The sequence below is a fragment of the Oxyura jamaicensis genome, chromosome 6 (genome assembly GCF_011077185.1).
Source record: "Oxyura jamaicensis isolate SHBP4307 breed ruddy duck chromosome 6, BPBGC_Ojam_1.0, whole genome shotgun sequence".
NCBI classification, from domain to species: domain Eukaryota; kingdom Metazoa; phylum Chordata; class Aves; order Anseriformes; family Anatidae; genus Oxyura; species Oxyura jamaicensis.
The window spans coordinates 3,512,258-3,527,964 of record NC_048898.1 but is presented as its reverse complement, the minus strand read 5'-3'; the positions used below and the strand labels follow the sequence as shown (position 1 = coordinate 3,527,964).

Here is a 15,707-nt window from a genome sequence, read left to right as displayed (position 1 = left end):
GTGGGGCAGCTGCACTTGTGCCGCTGGTGGCCTCCGAGCACCGCCACGGGTGCCGGGTGGCCTTGGGGAGGTGCCCCCGGGGGCTGGAGGAGCAGCCCCTCCGCTCGATGGGTTTGCTGGGAGCAGAAAAATGTGACCTGCAGTCGTGCCCTCGCTCTGCTCCTTCCTCCTCCTTTCTTCCTTCACCTGGAAAAAAATTCGCGGCGCTGGAGACCCATCTGGAGAAGTCCTTTAGGAGGGGAAGGCCATAAATTTCCCTCCGGCTCCCCGACCTTTGCGGGAGCCGTGCGGAGGGAGAGGAAGCGTCTTCCCGGGGCAGTGACATTTAGGACGGGGTCTCCCCTGGCTGGGCCAGATGGTTTATAGATCTGTAACCCGGGCTGTAGGCGGTGAAAGGTGCCCACGGCTTTGTGTTGAAGTCAAGGATGTTTGGGTGAGGTTAAACTGAGAAAAGCTGCATGAAGCTGGTCCGAGGGGCAAAGCGGGGTGGTCTGGTTAAAGCACAAGGCTTCCAGCCTGAGACGTACTGGCTCAGGGTTCATCTCCGCCACCGAGACCCCACAAGTCCTTGGGCACATCCCTTAACCCATCTCAGCTACCTGCATGGGTAGGGAGAGGGGTTGAGGCAGACTTGACTCATGTGTTTCCATTTCCCTGCTACACAGCACATCATTGCTTTGGAAGATAACCTAAAAATTGGAAGTGTTCTTCCCCAGAGCCTGATGGGGGGGACACCGGGGGTCTTCTCCCAGCCCGAGCCACCCTGCCATCGCACCCGCCACTCCCCAGCACAGCGCTCGTGTTTTGGCACAGCGCGAGCCCGGCGCTGAACAATCCCTGCTTTCTTCCTGGGGTGAGAGCGGGGCTGCCCCGGCTTCCCAAAGGGAGATTTATGAAGTGTTGGGCTGCAGGGGCTGCAGCCTGACGCCGACTGCCTCTTCCTCCCCTGCACGGGGGGAAAGGGAGGCCGAAGGCACTGCACGGGAAGGGCTAATGGGAAGGGCACCACCCGCGAGAGATGGGTTTCAAAGCTAAATGTTGTTTTCTAGCAGCGGGGCACTAGTGAATGTTTTATCACTTAACCCAGGGCTTCTCCCCTCCTTTCCAGGAAACCCAGGCACGTCCTGAGGTGATGTGCGCTGGCAAGGTGCCGCTCGGTGCCACTGCAGCACCTCCAAGAGCAGGGCACCGGGCTGTTTCGCTGCTGATCCTGGTAAACGTCAGCACCTGCTTGAAGGAGGAGCAAGGGGTGGAGGCAATAAACCAGCCGGAGGGGATAAAGCACCACCCCTGGGAACTGTGCTGGGGGGCTTTTTGGTCTTTGGGTTGGCTGGGGGTGCTGTGGCTCCAGGATGTTAAAGGAGATTTCTTTAGGGATCCCCCAAGGGGAGGCGCAAAGTGACTAAGGAGGAAGATGGGGAGTTTTCAGGGCACCACAGGTAGGAAGAGCCTGCTCTGTGTCTGGAAGGGCTTTTCTCTGAAGGAGACTTCCCCTCCTCCCTAGGGAGGACTTGTGGGTGCCCCCAGCCCACCCCCTGTGGCTGGAAGCTGAGACACGAGGTAAGGTGTGCCCCCAAACCTGTGTCAGCACATGCTGCCTCTCTGCAGCCACGTGGCGCATCGCCGCTGTGAATTGCAGGCTGCTGCTTTGCAGGCAGCTCTCCACCTGTTTCCCCACAAGGGTTTAAAGCATACTAAAGGGATATAAATACTGCAGTGGCGCTCACATGGGCCGGCTTACAGCCCTGGCACAGCCCATCAGCTGTGCCTTCACGGGCACCATCCTTTGGGGAAGGCAATTTGAGCCCCTCAGCCTCACGGCAGCAGGGAGGGATGGCTGAGACTGCATTTATTTATTTATTTGGGGGAGGGGGGGGGGGTAAAGAAACCTCAGCATTGTTTGACGTGTATGCTTATGGAAACGTGCATTGGTGCCAGAGAGAGGCTCCTGGGGCTGCAGGAAACCTCTGTGCAGGCCTGCAGAAGCAGCAGGTTGTGTTTCGGCCAGCTGAGTGGTAGCCACGGGGTGCTGCAGGTGAAAGGGAAGCTGGGGGGTTGCAGTGTTATGTTTTTTTCCCCTTTCCAGCATCCTGATGGTGAGAGGGTCCCGGTGTCTCGGTGCTGGGCTGGGGGAAGCCGTCCTGCACCATTTCCTTGCAGCAAAGATGCTGGTTTTGCAATCAGGAGGGGGACAAAGCAGTCCCTGGTGCTGTAGCATCGCCAGTGCTGATTAGGTTAAAGGGGAAAAGCGTGCCCGTGGACAGCCTGTGCTGAGATCCAGCGTGGTCCCACGGGTGGCCCTGACTGCTCCCTCCAGCACAAGCCCCTCATCCCGTTTTCTGATGTCACCCTCGGTCGGCTGGGGGTGTGTGACTTCACGGGGAAGGGTTAGGCCAGCCCAGAGCAGCAGGTGCTGGTGGCCGCAGCTCCCCTCTGGCTCGCGGCCCCGGCGCGCTCTCGCCTCTCTCCAGGGAAGGATCCTCTTTCCAGGAGATGGCAGCAGCTTTTCGGAGCTGGGGCTGCGTTTCCAGCCTGTTCCTGAGGACCAGGAGCTGGGATGCAGGAGGAAGGGGGACAAGGGGGAGGCCCGGGGAGCTGCAGCATTTGTTCATGGCAAGCCCCTCTCCAGTGATGCTCCTGAAGAAGTTGTGTGACTTCAGGCCTCCCCTGCCTCACAGGAGACATTGTTAATGCTTGTGGTTAATTTTTAATGGCCTTTTTTAGGGATTTTCTATTCTTGTGCACTTAAAGTGTTTGGAAACTTTACAGAGCAACAGTTTTTTTGTGCACACCAGAGTTTTTTCCCCAAGGCACACGAGTGTTTCAAGGTCTAGGTGGAAGCCAAGGGCTGGAGGCACTGATCCTGTCACCAAGCTTCCACGTGGCTGTTCAGGCAGGAGGAGAGCTGTCACTTCTCTTCTAGCTGGGGAAAAGCACGTTGGCAGGACAGCCGATGGGCCCAGGTCTGCTGGGAGGACAGGACTTAGGTTTTGCCCCCAAACAAGCCCAGAGGAGGGAGATGGAGCCCAGTGGTGGGGCATCCTTCAGGGAGCTGGGTGAGCCCAGCATTTAGGGCAAACTGGGCTGCTGAGAAGAGCTGAAACTTTCCAAGCTTCTGCCCAAACCAGCCTCCCAGGGAGAACAAGCCCCCAAATTCCAGGGAAGAAGTTAAAAAGAGAATAGCACAAATAGCACAAGGATTGCATTTTACGGTGAATTCTTTAGATCTCGGTGCCACTGAGCAATCTGTTTGCTGAAAGCAGAAAACTGCACTTGCGTCCTTCATACCCGTGAGTCCTCTGGGGCCTGGGGAGCGGTGTTTTGGGAAACAATGTGATGCTCAAAGCTTCACCAATGCTACGTTCATTTGAAAGCTGTTTGAACTGCAGCTTCAGCCCCTGGGCACAAAAAAAAAAAAAAAAAAAAAAACCAAAAAACTCTGAGGCTTCCCCAAATCCTTCCAGCACAAAGCAAAGGGGTTTCAGGAAAGCAAATGGGAAATGCTTTGGAAATCGGTCACAGCGGCTGGAGTTTGCTGTCACCAGGCTCCTCCTGGCATCCCTTGGGGTGGATGTGGCCTTGGCTGAGTAAGGAGCTCTTGCACATGGTGGAAAACTCAGCTGTGTTTCAGGGTGGAGAGTTCGGGGCCGTATTGCTTCGTGCTTCTGCTTTCTGGTGGTGAGCAGAGCCTTGAGAGCTCCCCTGGCTCTGAGGTGAGCTCTGTGTGTGGGTCTCTGCCGTCCGGGTCCTTGCTTGTTGTCCCCTGCCCTTCGCCTTCCCAAGTGCAATCCCTCCACAAAATGCATCAGGAGGGACACCCGCTCTGTGCTGCAGCAGCCCCATCACCTGCCGTGGCCCTCCTCCTCCTCCTCTTCCTCCTGCCCTGTCCCACCAGTGGCTCTGCAACATGACCAGCTCCCCCAGCTGATGCTTTCTGGCCTCACGGCTTTGCGAGTAGCTCCAGAGACAGGTGGGGGCTCCCTGGGCTGTGGAGACATGCGCTGCTCATAAATAAACCCTGCCCGTCAGTCCCTCTGGGTGCCTGTCTGCTGCCCTGGTCCCTGGAGGGGGGAGGAACCGGGTTGTGGGGTCAGCAGAGGGTTTGTCCCCAGCAGGGTGCCCAGAGTGTCCCTGCCAGGGTGTCGCACCCTTCCTTGGGCGTTTGGTCTCATCCAAATATTGGTCTTGTGGTTGGAGAATGTAGGTTTCGGAACTCCCTGCGGATGTGAAGGGGATAAATCTTTGACACGGACAAGGAGGGGTGTGAAGGGAGGCGGATGTTACCTGCACCATGGCTGTGTCCTTCCGTGGGCCAGCCCCTGGTGTCTTATGAGCTCAAAGGCTTTGGTATCATTGAGCACTGTTGTACATGTGCGGGCAGTCATCTGAGCTCTCTGTGCCTCTGTTTTCCCTTCTGTGAAAAAAGGACAATGATAGGGATGTTCCTTTACGGGGCTCATGGAGGTGGGAACCCTGAGAGCTGTTGTAGTGAGCCTCGTTCAGAGCCCTGCCTGCAGTACCCACCTGTGCAGCAGGAGGTGTGATCTTCAGCACGCCAGGTCCAAAGTGGAGGCAGCAGTTGGGATTCGGGGTCACCAGGCGTCTTTGTGCCTTTGATAAGGAGCCCACCCCTGCCTTTTAACCAGGCAGCGCAGTCGGGTGCCTAATGATGTTTGGTTCAAAAAGGATTAAGTGGGAGCAACTCCCCACATTTTGACGGGGGGCTGCCAGGAGCCAGATTGCAAAGCAAGGAGAGACAAGACAGGAGGGACAGGCGCTGGCGAGCTGCTTGCGGCGGGCAGGGTATAAATAGACAACAAAGGGCTTTGGTGTCAGCAGCCCCGCACCTTCCCGGTGCCACTGGCTGGCACGAGCGGGGAAATGCAGCCGGGAGCTGCGCTGAGCAGGGCTGGAGGGCGTGTGGGTAACAGAAGGATGAGCCCAGGCATTCAGCAGGCTCCCATGGCCCTCTGTCCATCCGCACCGGGCTTGCTTTGTGGCCCTGACTGGCCTAAGCAGGTGGTACTTGCATGGCCCTGATGTCTGCTAAGCCTCAGGCAGAGCCTGGAGCCGCCAGCTCCTGCCTTGGCTGCCCATTCGGGACTGTGGGCATCCTATAAAGGAGCTCTGCTTGTCCTGGCTCCTTCCCTGGCAATTTACAGGGACACCTGCTGTGTGCTGCCCTGCTCATGGTGCCCATCTCGCACCGGGATAAGTGCAGCCGTTGCGGTGTCCCATATGTTTCACTGGGGCAATGCTGCTGTCCCCACGTGCTCCCCTTGCACCCCTTTTCCCATCCCCTCTCCGGGTGGGAGCAAAACCTCCGGGCTAACAGGGACGTGCTCGGGACAGGCTGTTGCAATGATGTTTGTTTATTTATTTATTGCCATTGCTGTTTTCAAAAAACACCGTAACTTTCACAGCGTTACTCGCGGCAGCGCTTTGCTGATAACTTCCCCAGCAGCAGCTGCTGGGGCTGGGCAGGCTTCAGCTCCCATCGTGTGCGTGTCCAAAGCCGCTTGTGTGGATGTTGCAAAGCGCTGCCACAAGAGCTTGCAGGAACCTGGGGAAAATGGGGCAGAAATAAAAGATTCAGGCTGAAGGAAAATAAGCCCTGCCTCGAAGTATAAGAAAATCCCAGGTTTGCATCTGTCAGTGCAAATCAGTGCTGGCTTTCTTCGCAGCAGGGTGTAGGGAAGGGCTGGGGTAGGCATCCGCGGGGGCTGCTCGGGCTTGCCGCGAGCTCAGGATGCTGAGGGATGGACAGACAGACAGGCTGACGGCAGTACTGGGGCCAGGAGCACAAAGCAGCGCTGCTCCCCGGTCTGTCAGCCATGTGAAATTCCTGGGATACGGAGGGTCTTTTGTGTGGGGATCAGCTGTCGGCCGGGCGCCTATTTTTAGGGTGGCAGATCCCGCACTATGCTGGGGGAGGCTGAGGGCGAGAGGTGCACGGGGACGCTGGTGCACAGCTTGGGGCAGAGCTCACCTGTGGTTCTGTGCCATGGGGAGCGGTCTGTGGTGCCTCCCGTGGGTCCTCCCAGCTGGCCGGCTTCATCCTGAGCAAAGGGCAGGGAGGGAGAAAGAAAGCCCCAAGGCTTTAATTTCTGGGGGGATTGTGAAAATAGATGGCCTTGCAAAAAGGTTAAAAAAGATCCTTCCGTGTTCTGTTTGAGGGAAAGGCCGTGCATGAGCATGGCTCGTATCAGACACCGGAGCGCCCAAGCCAGATGGTTGAGGATGTAGTAAACGAGGTTTCATAAACTCCACTGCTCCGCAGCTGTGTGCGGAGGCACACATTTTCCTGTGCAAGTGGCTCTGTGCTGCTTGGATGGACTTGGTTGTTAGGACCAGGTGTGTGAAGGGCCTCTCCGTGTGTAAATACAGCTTTTGGGGCTTGCTCACTTGTCTCCAGGCGTGACCTGAAAGAAGGCTTTGCTTAAACGTAGCAGTAGGCAAGTTGTTCACTGAGCAAAACCAGTCTCTTGTGTTATTTTTCAGCTATTTTTCACCACGCTGTCTCCGTGGATTTGGTTCACGGATCCATCACCTGTGCTGGTGATGCCGAGGTTGAAGAGCCCAGCTCTGGTCTCTGTGCAAGAAACCCTTGCAAATGTTCTGCTGGCGAAATGTCTCTGCCAACAGGATGAACGCTTGGCTTTACGTGTGCTGAGCTGCTCAAGATGCAGCTGAATTTCTTTAAACAAAAGGCATTTGTTTAAAAGCATTTTGATGCGAGTGTTCAAAATAGGCTCCCCCCTAGAAAGCAAGCGTGTATGGAAGGGTCTTTATCTAAAGTGGGGTTTTCAGTTGCATGAGATTGAAACGTATGAAATGTGTTCCTTTCTCTTCTGTTTTTAATTTCAAAAATGTTTTTGTTTTGTCATTAAAAACATCTTTTTTTGTCTTCGTTCCGGTAGACAAAAAGGGAAAGCTAGTACACAGGAAAAACCCAGAACAATTCACCTGCCTCCAGAGTTGTCCCCGAGCACTTTGAAGGCCCTTTCCTGTGGAAGGATGCTTTCTTTTACTCCGAGCTCCGATTATAAATTGGGTTTCTCGAAAAGGATTTCCTAAGCAGGAGGACAATTGCCTTGTCTCCTCGTACTTCTGAACAGCCTCTAAAAATGCACGGCCAAAGGTCTGGGCAGATCAGGGTGTGATCAAGCAGCAACGTGCTGTTGTGCTGCGATTCTGAGAGCTGCTCAGCTCATCACAGAGCGAAGGCAAGGAAGATTGCAATTGGTTTCCCTTGCTAATTACATTGGCTGCCGAGCAGGGCTGGAAAAATTATAAATGTGTGTTTTTTTTCTTGTTCCTTCTGTATTATCCAGGCTGCAGTAATTCGTGCAGTGAGCCCTCGTGTTCTTCTCCCTGGTGCTTTACCGAATGAGTGACAAGTGCCTGTAGTGCTGGGATGCAGCAGTGTTATCTCGATTGCAAACTGGGCCAGGACACACCTCCCTGCTGCTGCTTGGGTAGTAGGGAGCGTTGGCACGTGTATTTTCAGGGCAACATCTGCAAGAAACGGGACTGCCTGGAAATGGGAACGTGGGCGGGTTAGCAGCCAAGTGCAGAGTGCTCCGACAGCCTGCTGCCGAAGTCCCAGGCACCCAGGGATGGAGGTCCTGGACCCCCCTCTGAATAACGCTGGTCATTGGAAGCAGGGAAATTGGAGCTTAAGGAGAGCAGCTGCCCATCTTGATAAATAAATAAATAAAAATCCTGGATCCGGGCAAAGAAAGAGCGAGGGCTTGGCAGCACCGGTGGCTTGCAGCAAAGCCTCGACGCTCGCGGAGCAGCGGCCAGGGTGTTGTGTTTTTGACTCTAAATGAGGTTAATGGAAGTTACATGGATTCAAATCCCCACGCGCCGCTTGGGAAGTGCAGGAGCTAACAGCGGTTATTTATTGATTCCATTTTGTCCCTCTGGCTCATGTGGGAGGTTGAAAGTAAGCGAGCAGCCGCCTGCGCACGTGTGTATGACAGGCAGGGGAGAAAGCGTGCGGGCGGGTACGGGCTGGCTCTTTAGGAAGCGTGTAATCCCTGGTTTGGGGACTTTTCCAGGCACCAGTTCAGACGTGCTGCTCTGTGCCCCTCCGGCCCCGAGCATACGGCCGCCCTGGGCAACTCGCTGCTCGTCGCCTGCAAGCTGCCCGGGGCTGCAAGAATTGGCAGGGTGAGGAGATGGAGCCACTGGGTGAGTTTCACTCCGCAGGGAGTCTGGGCCAAAAAGCCAGGAAAAAAGTAAACCGGAGTCAACTTAAAAAGCAGATTCCACCCCCTCCCCCCCTTCGTAATTTTTCTGAATCTCAGCCTGTAAAACTTGGCGGGTCCTCAGGGCGGAGGAGGGCGATTTCTGGTTTGCATGCACGTCGGTACCCAAGCATGCCCGAAACATCTGTCATCAGTGGAAATGAGCACCGCTCTGGCAAAGCTCTTCTTTCTTTGCAGTAAAGAACAAGCAAATTTGCTTATTTGTGGTTAATGCTTGTTCCAGATGGCCAGAAATAATACATGACACACAGCCCCACTATTGCCCAAACTATTGAAGCACTGTGTAACATGTTTGCAGCACAAAGACAAGCTGGGGAGATTGTTTAACTTACTGGTCTCCAGTTCAGAGCAATTCCTTCAGCCACAAGATAAATGCAGGCTTCCAGCAAGACTAAACTTTCCCATCGGGGAGAGCAAAATTTGCAGAGGTGAGGAGCTGTGCTCCAGCTTGTGGCCTTGCTGGCCTCCGTGCAGTCATCTTGGTGGCCTCTTTGAGGTCAGCATTCGCTGTAGGAGGAGATGCAGATGCTCCATGGCAGACCATGGTTTGCCTCCTTTGTGCTGTTGCTGTGAAGTTGCGGCTCATTCGCACTTTGCACGTGGGAGTTTTGCATGAAGTACATGCTCTGGTCAACTTTTCCATCCGTTCCGCTGGCAAAGCGAGCAGGAACTTGGGGTCTTCCCACCTCAGCACCCCAATGCTGGTTTGATTTACAGATCCCCTTGTTAATTCAGAGTGGTTTTTGGTTTTGCAGTACAGACAAAACCCTAATCTGCCAAAACCTTTCTCCCGTGACTTTTACAGGACTGGTGTACAGGTCTCCAAAGGAGAAAGCCTGCCTTGCTGTTCTCCACTTCACCTGGCAGGTCTATTAGGAGGCAAGATTCCTTTTCCTGCTCCGTTTTGTGCTCTGCTCACCACTTTTCTGGCAGCAGTGTGATGGTGTGAGGGGTCTTGGCCAGCATTTGGGGAGCTGTGGGAGGCTCCGGCTGCACACCCCTGGCCCTTGGTGCCTACCTTGGTGTGGAAATGGCTCTGTGGCTTTTCTGGCTCTTGTGTGCCTGTTGCATGTCCTGAAAAGAGTGACAGAGAGAGATGCAGTATTTCAGGTGCGGCTGGGTGTAGAGAGAAAGGGGCAAAGCTAAATGCCATCAGCAGTTTGTGCACTGACAAATGTATATGATAACCCCCCAGCACCACAAAGTACAGCTGAAGTCTGTGGGTATTCAAATGAAGAAATGTTTTCCTAGTTGAGCCCTACCCTCAGGCGCAGCCCCCTTGCAGGCAAAGGGTTACTTGCTAAGGTGCATCTCTGCATAATTAAGAGAAACTGCATCTTCTCCTGCAGTGAGATTTGTTTTTTTGAGAATTTATCGCTTGGGAGCACGACCCTGAAATAACTGCCCGGGCTGGACTTGGGGCACTTTGCATTAACCCTTTGCTCAGCCCGGCCCCTGAGACCTGCCTCCTTCGGCTCCCAGCTGAGCCCTGCTCTGTGCCATGGTCCGGGTGACTGCCAGCAGTGAAACGCAGCCAGGGTGTCTCTGATGGGCTCTCAGGCTGGAGGGAAAATGAAGCGAAGCCTCCATGTGTCTTATGGCTTTGACCCTGAACAATACGCTGACGGCATAAATTAGGAGTTGGCTCAGGCTCGCTTGAAGCTCAGCCCAGGTTTGCTTGAAACTCAGCCTAATTTTGCCTGAAAACAAAGCTGAGAGAGGGGAGCGCTGGGTCAGGGAGGGGGTGCTCGGCAGGTCAACTCATCCTCTGCAGTGCTGCAGCAGGAGAGAAGCAGGCAGCTGTTTAGACCCTCGTTTCCCAGAAACGGAGAAGAAAAATGAAGGAAAAAGTTATAGAGTCTCCTTAAAGAGGGGAGACTGGGATGGGGGGGCTGGGGAAAGAGCAGAATGTAATTTGGCACCCACAGAAGTGAGGAGCTCAGCTCATGGTGCTTTGGTGCAGGGAACAGGCACCTGGTGCGGTGTGAAGGATGTTACTGAGACCAGGATCTGCTGGTGCCAGAGGGGTCCAGTGGTGTCTTTTGGCAGCCCTTGCTCCAGCAAAGCTCCCTTGGATTCCAGGTGAGCTATTTCCATGGCCTGCTTTCTGCAGTAATTTTGGTTTTATTGCCTTGGGGAGAGGGCTCCTGCGAAGCAGTGAGACACAGGCGGGGGTGATAAAAGGTGCAAATTGAACTGGCCTCATGCGGTCCCTGGGAAGCAGCACTGGATGAAGAGACTTCCCACTCTTTTACCGCTCTCCCCTCTTTGTAGTAAATTGGGCTTGAGGTGTTACTGCAAGGAAAACAATATTTTTCTGATGGCTCCATTAGGGCTGTGACCATCCCCTGTGGAGAGTCCTATGGACTGGTGTTTTCTGTTCATTACACCTCACTTCGCTAAGACTTGGTTTCCTGCCGGCAGTTTCATATCCCCTATCCTTGTTTTGCTGTATTTCCCTAAAAAAATAGAAGGGTAATTATTTTTTCTTACACCCCTGCTTATCTCCCAGCTGGTGACTGGCAGTCCCAAATGGCACCTTCCTTGCTGATGGAGGGGTGCAAAGGTGGAGAGGGCAGTGAAATGCCCTCTGAGCTGTCTCCCTGGTGCCTATGGGCTCCTTGTATCTTTTTCTGGAGGAAGATTTTGGGAAGGAGGTTTGTGGAGGGAAGGAAGGATGCTCCACCTGTCCGAGTGCCAGGGGATGATGCTGCACCGCATCTCTGGCAGGAGCCGCAGCCTTGATGGACATCTCTCCCTGCTCGCCTTTATCTTCCCCTCAGCTCGGGGTCCCGGTGGACACTTTGCAGCCTTTCCGCAAGTGTTTGGGAAGAGGAGCCAAAGCTAGGCCCTTCTGGCAGCGTTTCCACAACAAATCCCTGGCTCCCAGGGAACACGGATGTTATTAACCCAAACTGAATCCACGGGGGGTCCCCAGGCTGGTGCCGGGGGCTGCTGCTGGGGGCTCGCCTCCAGCTGGCAGTGCAAACTGGAGAGAAGATAAAGGCAGTGGCTCCCCCCAGTTCCTTGCAAGCCCTGCTTGTCCACAAAGAGCTGCAATCCTCGCTGTTCAGATGACGAGATGAGAGTAGCAGGAGTTCCCCTCCCATCAGGGCTATCTGCTTTCCATTTAGTGGGATTAAGGTCTGACCGCCCGTCGGTCCCTGCTCACCGTTTGCCTGGCGTTTCCCCATTTGGCGCTGCTTCTCGCTACTTGCTTCTCTTTTTTTTTGGAGGTCCGTGCTCCAACCTTACAGGGGCTCCTGGTTTTGGAGGCCAGAACATCCTAACCAAGCTGCGTCCAGGCTGTGATGCTAACATTAGACAACGGGGAGGTGACTCAGCCCTTTCAGTACATGTTTCCGTGTTCCCAGCTGCTGTAGGAAATAAACAGTAAGTAGTTAACATCACCAGCAAGACATGTATGGAAGAAAATATTGTCCTAACAACATTAGATCTATGGCTTAAACTGGTCAATGGCAGGAAATTTGGAATTAAGGACAGCCGCTTGTCTCACACTTCTTCATCTGCCTTGGGAAATAAAAATAATTCAGGCACAAAGTGAACGAAATGGCACTGGAAATGCCATATTACTACATTTCCTGGCTTTTATGGCAGGGAATGAAGAAGGAAGAATAAATGAGGCCTGTGTCCTTCAGTTCAAAGTGATGGCAACAACATCCATCCAGGTCTCTGGAGTCAAAAGAGACTGAGACCAGTTTTACTCCGTTTTATCATTGTGTTATTTAGCCAAGACTCTGGAGAGGTTCTTCCTTTGGGGGTAATTATTTTTGTTCTCTTAGTTGAGCAGTTTATTGGGCTTTTTTTGGTTCAGCTCCGCTGGGACAACTTGGATGCAAGACAGCAGGTTCAGTCCAAAAAAACCCTCAGGTTTATGGAGGTGTGGAGACTTTGGAAGGTTAGCAATCTTTCCTGCACTACGCCAACAGATCCATAAGCCACGTGCATTCCTACAAAGTCACCTCCCGGTGCTTTTGTTGATGGCATGGAGTGTTTACTCAGTGACCAGCTTCACAGATGTCAGGGGGGCTGTTGCAAAACATGAACTGCAGGATAAGGGCCAAAAAAAGTCAGCCGGATGACTGAGGAAGGTGACAGCCTTTATGTAACTCTCTCAGGAGATGGCTATGTGCTTCTGGAAGAAGGTGCTGCTCCAGAGAGACGTTAAGCAATCCTGTTGACAAACAGACCTGTAGACTTGAAAAGCCTTCAGTTCAACAGCTAACGTGGGAGATTTCTACAAACAGCCCCGTTTGGCACACATTTAGGTTGGCTCCCAAAATCTGGGAGAGGGAATAACCTGCTTTGAAAAGGTTGTGGACTGGGTCTTGGGTCAGGGATGCTGTTTTCTCCCTGTGTGCCTCAGCATGGAGGAGAGGGTGTTAGGACTGGAACGAAGACAGACACAAATACTAGAAAGGCCTTTGGGCTGCAAATGTGGTGGGCACGCTAAGCATTTGCTTTTATTGAAGAACAGTGTGTGGACAATTGGAGATTCATCTGTTAGCTGAATGAACAAAAGAGATCGATGTTGGGCTTCGTTCTTCCGCTCTCCACCCATCTTGGAATTTGTTACCGCCCTGCCACTAACCGAAATAACGTGGGGACCAGCCGTGCACAGCGCTGCTTCCTCTGGCCTGACTTCCTCATAGTGGCAGATTCCCTCAAGGAGAGTGTGTGCATACATGAAAGAACCAGGCTTTCTCAAAGCAGGTTTTCTTCTACAGCAGCTTGGTCACACCAGGGTCCCAAAACACAGAGCCAGCGTTCATCACAGCTCTTTTTTACCAGAATCGAGAATGGCTGAGGGGTGTTAATTTTATTGCAGGCACGTGTATACATGTACACAAGCACCCTTAAATGTATATATATGCCTACATAAAACACCAAATATTCGGAAGCTGTGGGAGAGGTCTGAGCTTGGTCTTGGTCTGACTTTTGCGCACAGTGTCGTCTGTGTCATCTGAGTTTTGCTGCAGTCCTGAAAAAAGCCCTTCTGAGACTTGCTTGTACTGTCCAAAGGATCCAGGAGTCTTTACAGGTAGTTCCACCCCACCTCCCCAGGAGAGATCCACAGCCCAGGCAGCCTGACTCCGCTCTTTGCAGGAGATGGGATATATCGGGAAGGCTCAAGGGTTGAAAATGAAGGAGGGGGCACTAGAAGTGGGTGAATCTGGCACAAGTTACAGTGAGTGAGGTTTGGGAAAGGCAGAAGGGACTGCAGGGCATCCATGTTACCTACATCTGTCTCCCTCTGCAGTCAGTGGAGAACAAGCGGGGTCCTACATGAGCTGAACCACTCAGTAATGCACCAGAACCCCAGGGGGACCCTTGGTGTGTGGATGATGCACAATTTTAATGCACAATGCCAGCTTTCCTCCGTGATGACCCTACCTGAGGATTCCTTCAGGCAGCTGAGCCCTGTTGTGGCCAAGAAGGAGGCGAGGCCCTGGAGAGGAGAGCCCAGCGGCCAGCCTCTGAGCTGGCACACCAGGCGGGCGTGCTGCACCCTCCTCCAGTGCTGAGGAATGCTTCCTCACAGCTCATCACCATGAAGGTTTTGGTATGCAGCTCGTGGGGGTCTGGGAATTTGGCTGCCCCTGGGCCATGGCGTCTGAAGCATGGGGCCAAACAATTGGTGTGCATGCACTCTGCGGCCGCTCGGAAAATGCTGCTGGCTGAGCCAAATTCCTTCCTGCAACTTGCACGCAAAGAAGCCACAAATTTCACCGGCAGTTGAATGTGCGTATCTGAGGGCAGAATTCATCCAGAAGCCTTTGGGCAGAAGTTCTTAGCATAACCACCCAGAAAAAAAAAAAAAAAAAGGGGGAATCGCAAGTGGCATTTTGCAGAGAAAGAAGAAGGAGGGGGGAGGAGGGAATCAAAGCGTTGAAAAGCTTTTCCACTAACACAACTCTTCTAAGTTCTTTAAACAGCACAATGGCTATTGATGGATAAAAAGTAAAAAAGGACGGCATATCCTCTTGAATTTATTCTGGTCCCAGTGGACAGCCCCTGGCATTTTTTTTTGGAAGAAACTTTTGAGTAAACGCTGTCCAACGTGGAAAGACACATAGCATGTCATAAAAATCATTTGTAATACGTTCTGGGAGACACACCAATGCTGTCAGGGCCGGGGAGCTGCTTAGCTTCACTTTGATTTACAGATAAATACAGCGTGTCTGGGGCTCCCAGTTGCTGACTGCGCGGGCGAGCTCCCGATTACGTGCTGTGCTCGAACTCCGTGGGATTAATTGGGACCACCTGGGAGCGCGGCAGCAGGCTTGACCTTCCCGGTCGCGCGGGGTTGTGCACACTGAGGAGCTGCACTTGTGTGGAAAGATGGGGCTCAGCTTCTCCTATTGTGGGTCTGGGGACCGAGAGTAACCTGGAGAGTAGAGGGGGTGTGTTGCAAAGTCAGGGTTTTCTGCGTAGACTCATGTAAGACAGCTCTGAGCGTTGGATGTGGATATATCTCCCTGTTCTTTAAGCATGATGCATGCTCTAGTGTTTCTAGGGTGTAAATCTTTGGGGTTTCTGCAGGTTATTGAGGTGAAGAATGTCAGCAGGTGCCCAGTGAGATATTCTGATGTTTTCTGTGACACGATGAAAACTCTGCGAAAGGTTTTGCCCTTTAAGTCCACAGTGCAGGAAAAGAAATGTGGGGGTGGAGTGGCCCGGAGGAAGAGGGGATGGGGTTTTATGGAAATACCATAGCAGCAGGTGATTCCATTTGGGCGATGCAGCAGTTCACGCTGGCCCTGGTGATTTTATTGCTTCGCTGGCTTCTGTGCAAAGGTAATGCATGCAGAACGATTAGCTGGGCTCTGATAGTCATTAATTGCTTGGCTTTCCCTCTGGAAATGGCAGGCACTTTTCACGAGGCCTTTGTAAGTTAACAAAGGGGCCGCAACACAGCAGGAACGTGTTTCAAGTGTAAGTAAACACTAGTTTTTGGTACGAGGTTGGTTGGGGAGAAAGGCTGGAACTTGTGGGAAGGAGCAGGGCAGCCTGGAGGGTGTGCCATGGAAAACAGCTTTGCACTGAGAAGCTTTTTTTTATATGTCCCAGCAAGGATATGAAAAAACGTACAAGTGGATCTGCTGGAAGGGTTATAATATTGAAGAGAAAACCTCCTGTCCTGCAGATGGAAAGAGAGGATAATAAGCTCTCTGTGTGCATGTGGAGAACCGGGGTGAGGTGAAATTACCTTGTAAGAGCAAGAGCTGCTTACGGGTGATATTTCGCCGCACCATTTTATGTTGCTCACATGGTACAGGCCAGCTGTGCACAGGAACGTGATGGCATGAGCACTTGCCAGCAAAGAGGAGCTGTTCATCTTCTGGCCAGGACGTGGCTTCTGAACCTAGCTAGCTCTGTGTGCTCCCCAGCATGCAGCAGGTGTGGATC

General features: G+C 53.1%; 1 long non-coding RNA gene across 3 annotated transcripts; it reads left to right on the top strand.

Annotated features, from left to right (window-relative positions):
• Window positions 1-1,318: 1,318 nt before the first annotated feature.
• On the top strand, window positions 1,319-12,905 carry LOC118168882. Of its 3 annotated transcripts, none has more exons than XR_004751832.1 (5): window positions 1,319-1,560; window positions 9,082-9,143; window positions 10,240-10,358; window positions 11,534-11,669; window positions 12,770-12,905. It is a non-coding gene; the product is annotated as an uncharacterized LOC118168882 (long non-coding RNA). The 3 variants fall into 3 exon arrangements; XR_004751833.1 differs by having other exon boundaries at window positions 11,513-11,669; XR_004751831.1 differs by lacking the exons at window positions 9,082-9,143; window positions 10,240-10,358.
• The last annotated feature ends 2,802 nt before the right edge of the window (window positions 12,906-15,707 follow it).